Below are 12588 nucleotides of genomic sequence, written 5' to 3' on the forward strand. Positions count from 1 at the left end.
AGCTGGAGCAATAAGAGTCATGTTTTCTATATTATACATACTTTTGATGTATTTAAAACAAGTTTCAAACTGATGTAAACATTTTTCATATTTGTATTCAATGTTTGGTTGTGTTTACTATGCTTGCTATACAAATGTTGTGATACTACGCATGACGTCCTCCACCCCGAAACGTTTCCGCCATCCTGGTTTCGGGGTGTGACAGATTGGTATCAAACTTTTGAGGCGTTGTCTTCCCTTTTTTTCTATTCACACCGACTCCATCTACCTATCGGCCGGAGGTGATTCCTATCGCAAACACTTTCAATCTCGATCAATCCCTAGATCTTTCACTTTCCGATCTCAATATGGTGTCTGATGCGAGCAAGAAGAAGGCACTACAGAAGAAGGCAGCAGCGGCTGCCAAGAGAGGAGGTAAAGCAGCTGCCGCCGCTACTTCGGCTAAGGCGGCGGCTATTGGTACGATGAACGGAAGTTCTAGTACCGCTAACTTGTCGAATGGGATGGGGTCTCTTGTGATATCTGATCGGACTTGTATCGGCGTTCTTTGCTCTCATCCGCTGTCTAAGGATATTCAGATAGAGTCTCTATCACTTACTTTTCATGGACACGATCTTATTGTTGACACTGAACTGGAGCTTAACTATGGGAGACGTTATGGTTTACTTGGTTTAAACGGATGTGGTAAATCCACTCTTCTGACATCAATTGGAATGAGAGAACTTCCAATCCTTGAACACATGGACATCTTCCATCTCACCAGAGAAATTGAAGCCTATGACATGTAACGAACCGTTCCCGGTATGTTAATTTATTGGTATTTGTTGTGAGTTTTGCAAGAGGAACTCGGCGAGTTCATAGCCTGACTCGCCGAGTAGGGTCGCGGCTGCGAGCACGCGTGAGCCGGGGACTCGGCGAGTCCATATTCTGGACTCGGCGAGTCCATCCATCTGGGTGAAACCCTAAATCCCCGGGTTGCCCACTATTTAAACCACCTTATAGCCCCATTCTTGCCTCCCTCACCCTGAAAACTCAGTGAGAAAACCCTAATCCTCCCTTGAGAGCTTATAAGTGATTTGGTGCCATTTTGTGAAGGTGTGAAGAAGGAGAAGAAGAAAGAAGCAAGGAAACGAGTTGTATTGCAAAGATCCAAGGGCAAATCTGAGTTTATTGAGGTATTTTCGGAGTTCCCTTCTTATTTGATGCTTTAACTTCCATTAGAGCTCTTCTAAGAGCTAATTGATGTTTGTTCCAAGCCTTATGTTTGCATGAATGTCTTAATAAGTCGAAATACCTTTGGATCTGAATGTTGGGGTGTTGTAGAGCCCATATCTTCTGTCTTTTTGGAGTTACTTTGCATATTAATCATAGATCTACCCATTTTATGCATCTTTTAGCCTTATTTCCCTTATTCATGAGGATGTGCACGTAAAGTTGGAAACTTTACGTGGTAAATCAACTTATTGGACTCAGATCTATCAATTGTATGCGTTGGATTCAAACAAAATCGAGTAAAAATCAGTTGCATGGCGGCAACTCGGCGAGTCGGGAAGAACGACTCGGCGAGTTGGGTCGCGAACTCCCGAGTCCTTCATTTTGACCAGTGTCGAGTGAATCCAGTGAGTTAGAGAGTGGACTCAGCAAGTTGAGGGTAGACTCAGTGATGGAGGGACTCGGCGAGTTGTTCATACAACTCGGCGAGTTCAAGACAATCTTCTTAGGTTCATGAACAACTCGTCGAGTTTGTTCATACGGCTCGGCGAGTCGGATGAAGATTGTCTGAGTTCTTGGATCAAGAGGGTACTCGTCGAGTCGATGCCACACTCGACGAGTAGCAACGGGTAGAACTGAGAAGTGAGAGTAGGACTCGGCGAGTTGGGTGACCCAACTCGGCGAGTCAGTCCCAAAAGTGAGTTGACTTTGACCAAGGGTAAAAGAGTCATTTTTACCCCAAGTGCAGTGTTTAGTATTTGATTGAGTGTGTTCTTGGGCTTGTAGCCGAGGAGATTCAGGAGCAGCAGCCGGTAGCTTTCAGAGACACACACTCAGCCGCCAGTTTACGAGGTGAGTTTCCTTCAAGTAGGGACGGGTCTAAGGCCAATGCCGGCCCGTCCAGTTAGCAGTAGTTCCGGACTTCGGTCCGATGTAGCAGCTAGTATGTTTGATGCCTTCGTGGCTCAGACAAGATTTATGTGCTATGGTTTATGTGTTACGTGCTATGTGTTCCGGGCTACGGCTCGATGTAGTATGCAGTATGTGTGTTTATGCTAGTTGATATGCTATGATATGTTCAGTCAGTTAGTTCCGGACTCCGGTCCGATGCAGGGGACAAGGTCCCAGTTAGTTCCGGACTTCGGTCCGATGCAGTTAGTTCCGGACTTCGGTCCGATGCAGTTAGTTCCGGACTTCGGTCCGATGCAGTTTCCGGACTTTGGTCCGATGCAGGGGACAAGGTCCCAGTCAGTTCCGGATTTCGGTCCGATGCAGTTTCCGGGCTTCGGCCCGATGCAGTGGGCAAGGCCCTATATGTGTTATATGCTATTGCATGGTATGTGGTATTTTGGGGGAGCTCACTAAGCTTCGTGCTTACAGTTTCAGTTTTGGTTTCAGGTACTTCCGCAAGCAAAGGGAAGAGCTCGGGATGATGGCATCGCACACACCACAGCCTCAGCTTTAGCCTGGGATTGATTTAGATGTTTTGATCTGATGTAGTATGATACAGTTTTCCGCACAGAATTTTATTATGTTTTGGAATACATCACGCATGGTTTTATTATATGATGCTCTGATTACAGTTTTGACTATATTAAAAACAAAAATTTTTGGGTCGTATTTTTGGGTCGTTTCAAGTTGGTATCAGAGCCCTGGTTTGAGGGATTCGGATACACTTCCGGGTGTATCTGAACTCAAACTAAGGGGAAATAAAAAGATTTCTAAAAGTAAAATGTTTTCTAAAAGAATTTTGAAAGCACTTAGAAAGAAAGAAATTTTTAAACAAGAAAAGGGTGTGGTGCATGCGATCAGCCGAGCTCAAGTAAGTACTCCCAAATTATCCATACAAGTTATTGTTCAGTTTCAGTTTCAGTTGAATAGCATGCTAGTATAGGACTAAGGATCTAGGAGGATGCCTTATGTGCCTGCTTTATGTGTTACAGCTTTATGAGTATTGCATGCTAGTATTGAGTAGACAGCAGTAGGATAGCCTGTTTAGGTTATGCCTGGTAGTATGAGCTTAGCACTGTATGCTAGATCAGTTTCTCATTTTGAGAATAGTTTTGCCTGAGTATGTTTCCTTTATCCAAATGTTGCTTGCTTCGTGCTTTGTGGGAATTCTGAGTGATGGAAGTTAACCATTAGGTGAACACGTTACACCACATGTGATCAGGGTTGAATAATCCCAGAGTGCTGGAACTGACCCTATTGCGCAGCTCTTGTTTGAGTCCAACCGTTATAGGGACGGGTCTTTTACTTGAAGGATTATCTGATCTTCGTCACATGTGATGGTGTTCAGGTGATGGTTAATTAGCATTATAAGGAGACCTGCAGCAGCTGAGGACTAGTTGAGTTAAGTCTGAGGTTTCCCTGGGGCAAGCCTAGGACGAGAGTAGCAGAGATCAGTAGTAGTAGAAGTGACTTGGTGGAGTCAGGGCAGTTCTTGAAGAAAGTACGGATAGATGTGGAAGGTAGTATGGGCCCGTACTACTGGAAGCAGAGGATCCGTACTCAAATCAAGAAAGGCTGAGACAAGACCAGGAAGCTAGTTGTAGTAGCAATGATCCCTCAAGATATTTCTGTTTTTTGATGTAGTTGTGATGTGTTTCAGAATGGTGGTTTTGCGTTCGAGACCAGCAGCCGGCAGCGGAGGTGCCGGGGAGGGATCAGGTTCAGGCTCGGGGGAAGAGCGCATGGATGAGCAGACCCGAGAGTTTCTTTCTTCGGAGATTACGCGCATCATTATAGAGCAGACTCCTGTGATCTTCGGTTCGATCAAGGAGGGGATTCTAGAGCTGATGGATGAGAGACTGAGCACCTTTCGTGCCGAGGTGGCGGCCATGATGGGGTCGCGCACCCTTACCTTCAGGGAGTTCAGGGCATGTGGAGCTCCGGACTATCATGGGGCGCGGGACCCCATAGCGAGCACCAGATGGTTGGCAGATGTGGCCAACGCTTTCCGTACTAGCAGATGTCCCGAGGGGGACAAGGTCAGATTGGCGTCCTGTCTTCTGAAGGACAGGGCACGAGATTGGTGGGAGGAGGTCGGGCATGCTATTGGGGATGATGCAGCATTGGACGCCATGACCTGGGCTGATTTCTCTACCAGGTTCAGGGCGGAGTTTGCACCGGTCATTGAGGTGCAACAGCTAGCTAGGGAGTTTCAGGACCTCACCCAGACTACAGAGACAGTGGCGGAGATCACCGCCAAGTTCAGGGAGAGGGCTCTTCTCGTTCCTCAGTATGTGGCTGATGAGGAAATGAAGAAGGCCCGTTATCATGAGATGTTGCGGAGCGATATCCGCCAGTTTGTGAGCCGGTCCAGCTGTAAAACGCTGGAAGATATGATTGCTAGAGCTCGGGAGAGGGAGATTGATCTTGAGATGGAGAAGAAGAGGAAACCGGAGGCGGTTTCGGGTTCAGGCAGTTCGGGCAAAAAGCCCAAGGTTTCGGATCACAGATCTAGGAGTCAGCAGAGCCACGGTCGATGTGGCAAGTGTGGGAGATTGCACGAGGGAGCGTGCAAGGCAGGGAGTTCCGGCTGCTACAAGTGCGGTCGGATTGGGCATTTGAGTAGGGATTGTACGGCCCCTGCTACTGCCGTCGTAGCATCAGATCTGATTTGCTTTCAGTGCAATCAGAGGGGACATAAAAAGTCCCAGTGTCCGAGTTTAGCTTCAGCAGGGAAGGTGGCTGCACCTGCCCCTGCTACCTTGAGGATTACAGATGGCCGACAGGGCCGAGCTGATGCGCCAGTGGCGAAGAGTAGGGCGTTTCAGATGACAGCAGAGGAGGCGCGAGCGACTCCTGATGTGGTGACGGGTATGTATCTTCCCTTTTATCTCTTTATTATTATTGACTAAATGTTGCTTATGGTTGTATGTTTTATTCAGGGTCGTTCTCTGTGAACGGCATTTCTGCTTTGGTATTATTCGATTCGGGGGCTACCCGATCATTCGTATCTCTTGCGCTTAGCAAGAGGTTCAGTAGAGCTCCAGGGGAGCTGGATTGTCCATTAGAGGTTGAGATAGCGGATGATAGGACCGTGAGGGTCGGCAGAGTGCACAGAGGGTGTTCTCTTCAGTTATTTGATGAGCAGTTTTCAGTGGATCTGGTACCTATTCCCCTGCGAGGGAATAAGGTTATTGTGGGTATGGATTGGCTAAGCCCCAATGGGGCGGTGATTGATTGCGAGCTTCAGTTAGTGAGGGTTCGCACTCCCAGTGGGGGAGAGTTGGTGATTCAGGGCGAGAGGCCACAGCAAGGACCGACCTTTTGTTCCGCCGCAAGGGCGAGGCGCTATGTTCAGCAGGGTTGCGCCGGTTTTGTAGCCTACGTTTTGGATGCCCGGGAGAAGGGCAAGTCGACAGTGGATGATGTTCCTATTGTTCGAGACTACCCAGATGTGTTTCCTGAGGATTTGCCGGGGATACCTCCTGAGAGACAGGTCGAGTTCCGGATCGACCTCGTCCCTGGTGCGGCTCCGATAGCCAAGGCACCGTATCGACTAGCTCCCCCTGAGATGCAGGAGTTGTCTACACAGCTGCAGGAGCTGTTAGACAAGGGTTTCATTCGACCGAGCAGTTCGCCTTGGGGAGCGCCGATCCTGTTTGTGAGAAAGAAGGATGGGTCGCATCGTATGTGTATAGATTACCGGGAGTTGAATAAGGTAACGGTGAAGAACCGTTACCCACTTCCGAGGATAGATGATTTGTTTGATCAGCTTCAGGGAGCGTCTTGGTTCTCCAAGATCGATCTACGCTCCGGATATCATCAGATGCGGGTTAGAGATGAGGATGTACAGAAGACTGCTTTCAGGACCAGGTATGGTCATTACGAGTTTGTGGTGATGCCATTTGGGCTCACCAATGCTCCAGCCGCGTTCATGGATCTCATGAACCGCGTGTGTAGGCCGATGCTGGATCGGTCAGTGATAGTGTTCATAGATGACATCTTGGTGTATTCCAAGACGCAGGAGCAGCACGAGGAGCACCTGCGGGAGGTGCTAGAGGTTTTGAGGAGGGAGAGACTTTTCGCAAAGTTCTCCAAATGTGAGTTCTGGCTGCGCGAGGTGCAGTTCCTTGGTCACCTCGTCAACCAGAAGGGTATTCTGGTAGATCCGGCCAAGATAGAGGCCGTGATGCAGTGGGAGGTCCCGAAGTCTCCATCTGAGATTCGGAGCTTCCTAGGGTTGGCAGGGTATTATCGGAGATTTATTCAGGATTTCTCCAAGATAGCAGTGCCGCTCACCCGACTGACCAAGAAATCAGTGGTATTTCGTTGGGGTCCAGAGCAGCAGACAGCATTCGAGACCCTCAGGCAGAGATTGTGCGAGGCTCCGATCCTTACCTTGCCAGAGGGAGTAGAGGACTTTGTAGTCTATTGTGATGCCTCGATCACAGGTTTGGGAGCAGTTCTGATGCAGCGAGGCCATGTGATAGCTTATGCCTCGAGACAGTTGAAGCCTCACGAGGCTAATTATCCTACCCATGATTTGGAGCTGGGGGCAGTTGTGTTTGCCCTCAAGATTTGGAGGCATTACCTCTATGGGGTCCGTTGTACTATATACACGGATCATAAGAGTTTGAGGTATCTTATGGATCAGCCGAGTCTGAATATGAGGCAGAGGAGGTGGATGGACGTGCTGAAGGACTATGACTGTGAGATCCTTTATCATCCAGGGAAGGCCAACGTGGTGGCCGACGCCCTAAGCCGTAAGGTGTCGGCGGCCCCAATCAGGGATCTGTGTATGAGGATGACAGTGATCACTCCACTATTGGAGCGGATCAAGGAGGCTCAGATGGAGGGCCTCAAGGAGGAGAGGCAGAAGTGTGAGAGGATAGTGGGCCGAGTAGCTTCATTTGACTACGACAGTCGGGGTTTGTTGACGCTTCATGGTAGGGTATGGGTACCGTACTGGGGTGGGGTACGGCAGGTATTATTGGACGAGGCTCATAAGTCTCGATTTTCTATCCACCCAAGAGCGACAAAGATGTACCGAGATCTTCGACCCGATTATTGGTGGCCCTGCATGAAGCGGGACGTCGCCTGGTACGTCGAGAGATGCCTGACCTGCCGGAAGGTCAAGGCGGAGCACCAGAGACCTCACGGCAGGATGCAACCGTTAGACATTCCCGTGTGGAAATGGGAGGACATTACCATGGATTTTGTCACCAAGCTTCCCCGGACCGCACGTGGAGTGGACTCGATATGGGTAGTAGTGGATCGGTTGACGAAGAGTGCCCATTTTATCCCGATCCAGGAGATTATATCGGCGGAGAAGTTAGCCGATATCTATGTGCGTGAGATCGTGGCACGTCATGGAGTGCCGGTATCAGTGGTGTCTGACCGAGATGTCCGTTTCACATCCAGATTTTGGAAGCGATTCCACGACGAGATGGGTACTCGTCTCCATTTCAGCACCGCTTTCCACCCTCAGACAGACGGGCAGAGCGAGAGGACGATTCAGACTCTAGAGGATATGCTCAGGGCATGTGTTCTAGATTTCGGTGGCAGTTGGGATACGTACCTTCCGTTAGCGGAATTCTCGTATAACAACAGTTACCATGCGAGCATTGACCGACCTCCCTTTGAGATGCTGTATGGGAGGAAGTGTAGGACCCCGATTTGTTGGGGCGAGGTCGGTCAGCGAGTCATTGGGAGCACAGAGGTGGTGCTCAAGACGACTGAGTTGATCCAGCAGGTCCGTAGTAGACTGCAAACTGCTCAGAGTCGGCAGAAGAGCTACGCCGATAGGAGGCGTTCGGACTTGGAGTTCCAGGTGGGAGATATGGTCCTTCTGAAGGTCTCACCTTGGAAGGGTGTCATCAGGTTCCGGAAGAGGGGCAAGTTGGGCCCCAGATTTATTGGTCCTTTCAGGGTTTTGGCCCGGGTGGGTCGGGTTGCTTATCGGTTAGATCTTCCTGAAGAGCTTAGTCAGATCCACAACACTTTCCATGTGTCTCAGTTGAGGAAGTGTTTGGTGGATGAATCAGCAGTCGTTCCCCTAGAGGATATTTAGGTTGATAGTAGCCTGAATTATATTGAGAGACCGGTCGCGATTCTGGACCGGAAGACCAAGACCTTGAGGAACAAGGAAATTCAGTTAGTAAAGGTGCAGTGGCAGCACCGGAAGGGGTCTGAGTGGACGTGGGAGGCTGAGGAGGAGATGAGAGAGCACTACCCAGAGTTATTTGCAGATCCAGCCGTAGCAGACTTCGAGGACGAAGTCTGAGTCAAGTGGGGGAGAATTGTAACGAACCGTTCCCGGTATGTTAATTTATTGGTATTTGTTGTGAGTTTTGCAAGAGGAACTCGGCGAGTTCATAGCCTGACTCGCCGAGTAGGGTCGCGGCTGCGAGCACGCGTGAGCCGGGGACTCGGCGAGTCCATATTCTGGACTCGGCGAGTCCATCCATCTGGGTGAAACCCTAAATCCCCGGGTTGCCCACTATTTAAACCACCTTATAGCCCCATTCTTGCCTCCCTCACCCTGAAAACTCAGTGAGAAAACCCTAATCCTCCCTTGAGAGCTTATAAGTGATTTGGTGCCATTTTGTGAAGGTGTGAAGAAGGAGAAGAAGAAAGAAGCAAGGAAACGAGTTGTATTGCAAAGATCCAAGGGCAAATCTGAGTTTATTGAGGTATTTTCGGAGTTCCCTTCTTATTTGATGCTTTAACTTCCATTAGAGCTCTTCTAAGAGCTAATTGATGTTTGTTCCAAGCCTTATGTTTGCATGAATGTCTTAATAAGTCGAAATACCTTTGGATCTGAATGTTGGGGTGTTGTAGAGCCCATATCTTCTGTCTTTTTGGAGTTACTTTGCATATTAATCATAGATCTACCCATTTTATGCATCTTTTAGCCTTATTTCCCTTATTCATGAGGATGTGCACGTAAAGTTGGAAACTTTACGTGGTAAATCAACTTATTGGACTCAGATCTATCAATTGTATGCGTTGGATTCAAACAAAATCGAGTAAAAATCAGTTGCATGGCGGCAACTCGGCGAGTCGGGAAGAACGACTCGGCGAGTTGGGTCGCGAACTCCCGAGTCCTTCATTTTGACCAGTGTCGAGTGAATCCAGTGAGTTAGAGAGTGGACTCAGCAAGTTGAGGGTAGACTCAGTGATGGAGGGACTCGGCGAGTTGTTCATACAACTCGGCGAGTTCAAGACAATCTTCTTAGGTTCATGAACAACTCGTCGAGTTTGTTCATACGGCTCGGCGAGTCGGATGAAGATTGTCTGAGTTCTTGGATCAAGAGGGTACTCGTCGAGTCGATGCCACACTCGACGAGTAGCAACGGGTAGAACTGAGAAGTGAGAGTAGGACTCGGCGAGTTGGGTGACCCAACTCGGCGAGTCAGTCCCAAAAGTGAGTTGACTTTGACCAAGGGTAAAAGAGTCATTTTTACCCCAAGTGCAGTGTTTAGTATTTGATTGAGTGTGTTCTTGGGCTTGTAGCCGAGGAGATTCAGGAGCAGCAGCCGGTAGCTTTCAGAGACACACACTCAGCCGCCAGTTTACGAGGTGAGTTTCCTTCAAGTAGGGACGGGTCTAAGGCCAATGCCGGCCCGTCCAGTTAGCAGTAGTTCCGGACTTCGGTCCGATGTAGCAGCTAGTATGTTTGATGCCTTCGTGGCTCAGACAAGATTTATGTGCTATGGTTTATGTGTTACGTGCTATGTGTTCCGGGCTACGGCTCGATGTAGTATGCAGTATGTGTGTTTATGCTAGTTGATATGCTATGATATGTTCAGTCAGTTAGTTCCGGACTCCGGTCCGATGCAGGGGACAAGGTCCCAGTTAGTTCCGGACTTCGGTCCGATGCAGTTAGTTCCGGACTTCGGTCCGATGCAGTTAGTTCCGGACTTCGGTCCGATGCAGTTTCCGGACTTTGGTCCGATGCAGGGGACAAGGTCCCAGTCAGTTCCGGATTTCGGTCCGATGCAGTTTCCGGGCTTCGGCCCGATGCAGTGGGCAAGGCCCTATATGTGTTATATGCTATTGCATGGTATGTGGTATTTTGGGGGAGCTCACTAAGCTTCGTGCTTACAGTTTCAGTTTTGGTTTCAGGTACTTCCGCAAGCAAAGGGAAGAGCTCGGGATGATGGCATCGCACACACCACAGCCTCAGCTTTAGCCTGGGATTGATTTAGATGTTTTGATCTGATGTAGTATGATACAGTTTTCCGCACAGTATTTTATTATGTTTTGGAATACATCACGCATGGTTTTATTATATGATGCTCTGATTACAGTTTTGACTATATTAAAAACAAAAATTTTTGGGTCGTATTTTTGGGTCGTTTCGTGACATGTCATCACTTGAAGCTGTCAAGAATTGTGATGAAGAAAGGCTCAAATTGGAAGCTGAAGTTGAACGTTTAGCTGCTCAATACGTTGGTGGTGGTGGTGCACTTGATCGTATCTATGAACAATTAGATGCCATGGATGCATCAACTGCAGAGAAACATGCAACTGAGATCTTAAATGGTCTTGGATTTGATAAACAAATGCAAGCAAAGAAAATAAGAGACTTTTCTGGTGAGTGGAGGATGCGTATTGCTTTGGCTCGTGCTTTGTTTATGAACCCAATAATCTTGTTGCTTGATGAGCCCACTAATCATCTTGTTCTGTAAGTGTGTGTGTGGTTGGATGAAACCCTAAAAAACTTCGAGCGGATCCTCGTAGTTGTCTCCCACTCCCAAGATTTCCTAAACGGAGTATGCACCAACATCATCCACATGCAAAGCAAGAAACTCAAAATCTACACGGTAAACTTCGACCAATACATCCAAATGCGATCCGAACTCGAAGAAAACCAAATGAAACAATACGAATAGGGACAAGACCAAATCGCCAACATGAAAGAATACATCGCGTGATTCGGTCACGGGTCTGCCAAACTCGCCCAATCGAAAGAAAAAACCCTCGCGAAAATGGAACGCAGCGGCCTCACCAAAAAAGTCGCACGTGACAAAGTCCTCGTCTTCCACTTCGTCGACGTCGGTAAACTCCCGCCGCCTGTCCTGCAATTCGTCGAAGTCTCCTTCGGTTACACCCCAGAGAATCTCATCTACAAATGTCTTGACTTCGGCATTGACCTTGATTCCCGTGTCGCGTTGGTGAGCCCCAACGGAGCGGGGAAAAGTACTTTGATAAAGCTAATGATGGGAGAGCTTGTTCCTCTTGATGGCATGGTGAGACGACACAATCATTTGAGAATCACGCAGTATCATCAACATTTGGCGAAGAAGTTGGATTTGGAGATGTCGGCGTTGTTGTATATGATGAGGGAGTACCCAGGGAACGAAGAGGAGAAGATGCGTGCGAGTATCGGGCGGTTTGGGTTGACCGGGAAAGCGCATGTGATGCCGATGAAGAATTTGTCTGACGGGCGGAAGAGTCGGGTGATTTTCGCGTGGTTGGCGTTTCGACAACCGCAGATGCTTTTGCTTGATGAGCCGATGAATCATTTGGATATTGAAACGATTGATAGTTTGGATGAGGCGTTAAACGAGTGGGATGGAGGGATGGTGTTGGTGAGTCATGAATTTAGGTTGATTAATCATGTGGTGCATGAGATTAGGGTGTGTAAGAATCAGGTTGTGACACGTTGGGAAGGGGGAGTTTGTTGGGCCAATTAGAAAAAGAAAGATATAAACCAAGGGGGAGATTGTTGGGTCAAAAATATAGTTTATACTTTGCTTTTGTAAGAAAATATATTTTTTGTAATTTAGTAGCTGTGTACGGCCGTACCCGTGTGTACGGTCGCACACCTGTGTACAACCGTACATGGGTGTACGGCTAGTAATACTATATATAGGGTGAGGGGTGTGAGGAGTGTAAGGCTAGAGAGGAGGAGCATGTTCTAGAGAGAGAAACTAGAGAGAAGAATAGTGTGTGTGAGAGAATCTTGTGTAAGGAGCATCATTCATATCTTCAATACATCATAGATTCAAGTTATTCTTCTTCTCCTTCTCTTCTATTTGATCTGACATAATACGTTTGATTGGGATTCCGCACCATCAAACGGATCTGATTGATACACAAGCAGATTGGGGACTTACAATTGGTATCAGAACTTGGATTGTATCAATCAGTTTTGTCAGATCTGAAGCTTATTTGATCTTATTTTGAAAGGAATTTTGCGTTTTTGGATAGATCGGGGCAAAATAAGGGGGTTTGTTCTTTGCATTTTTGATAAAAACGAGTTTTTGAACGAGTTTTGGAGCAAAAATGGTGAAAAACGTTGTTTTTTTGTGATCTGATTGAAGGTGTGCGGCGAGTTGAAGCTTTGCGGCCTCGGTGTGTGGCTCGGACGTGTACGACTCGGTGTGCGGCTTCGGACGGTGTTCTCAGCTAAGCGGC

The 12588-nt window shown here is 48.0% G+C and overlaps 1 pseudogene; it reads left to right on the top strand.

Annotated features, from left to right (window-relative positions):
• Positions 1-218: 218 nt before the first annotated feature.
• On the top strand, positions 219-11864 carry LOC111879274 (ABC transporter F family member 1-like; annotated as a pseudogene).
• Positions 11865-12588: the final 724 nt, after the last annotated feature.

Source organism: Lactuca sativa, chromosome 1 (assembly GCF_002870075.4).
Source record: "Lactuca sativa cultivar Salinas chromosome 1, Lsat_Salinas_v11, whole genome shotgun sequence".
Classification (NCBI taxonomy): Eukaryota; Viridiplantae; Streptophyta; class Magnoliopsida; order Asterales; family Asteraceae; genus Lactuca; species Lactuca sativa.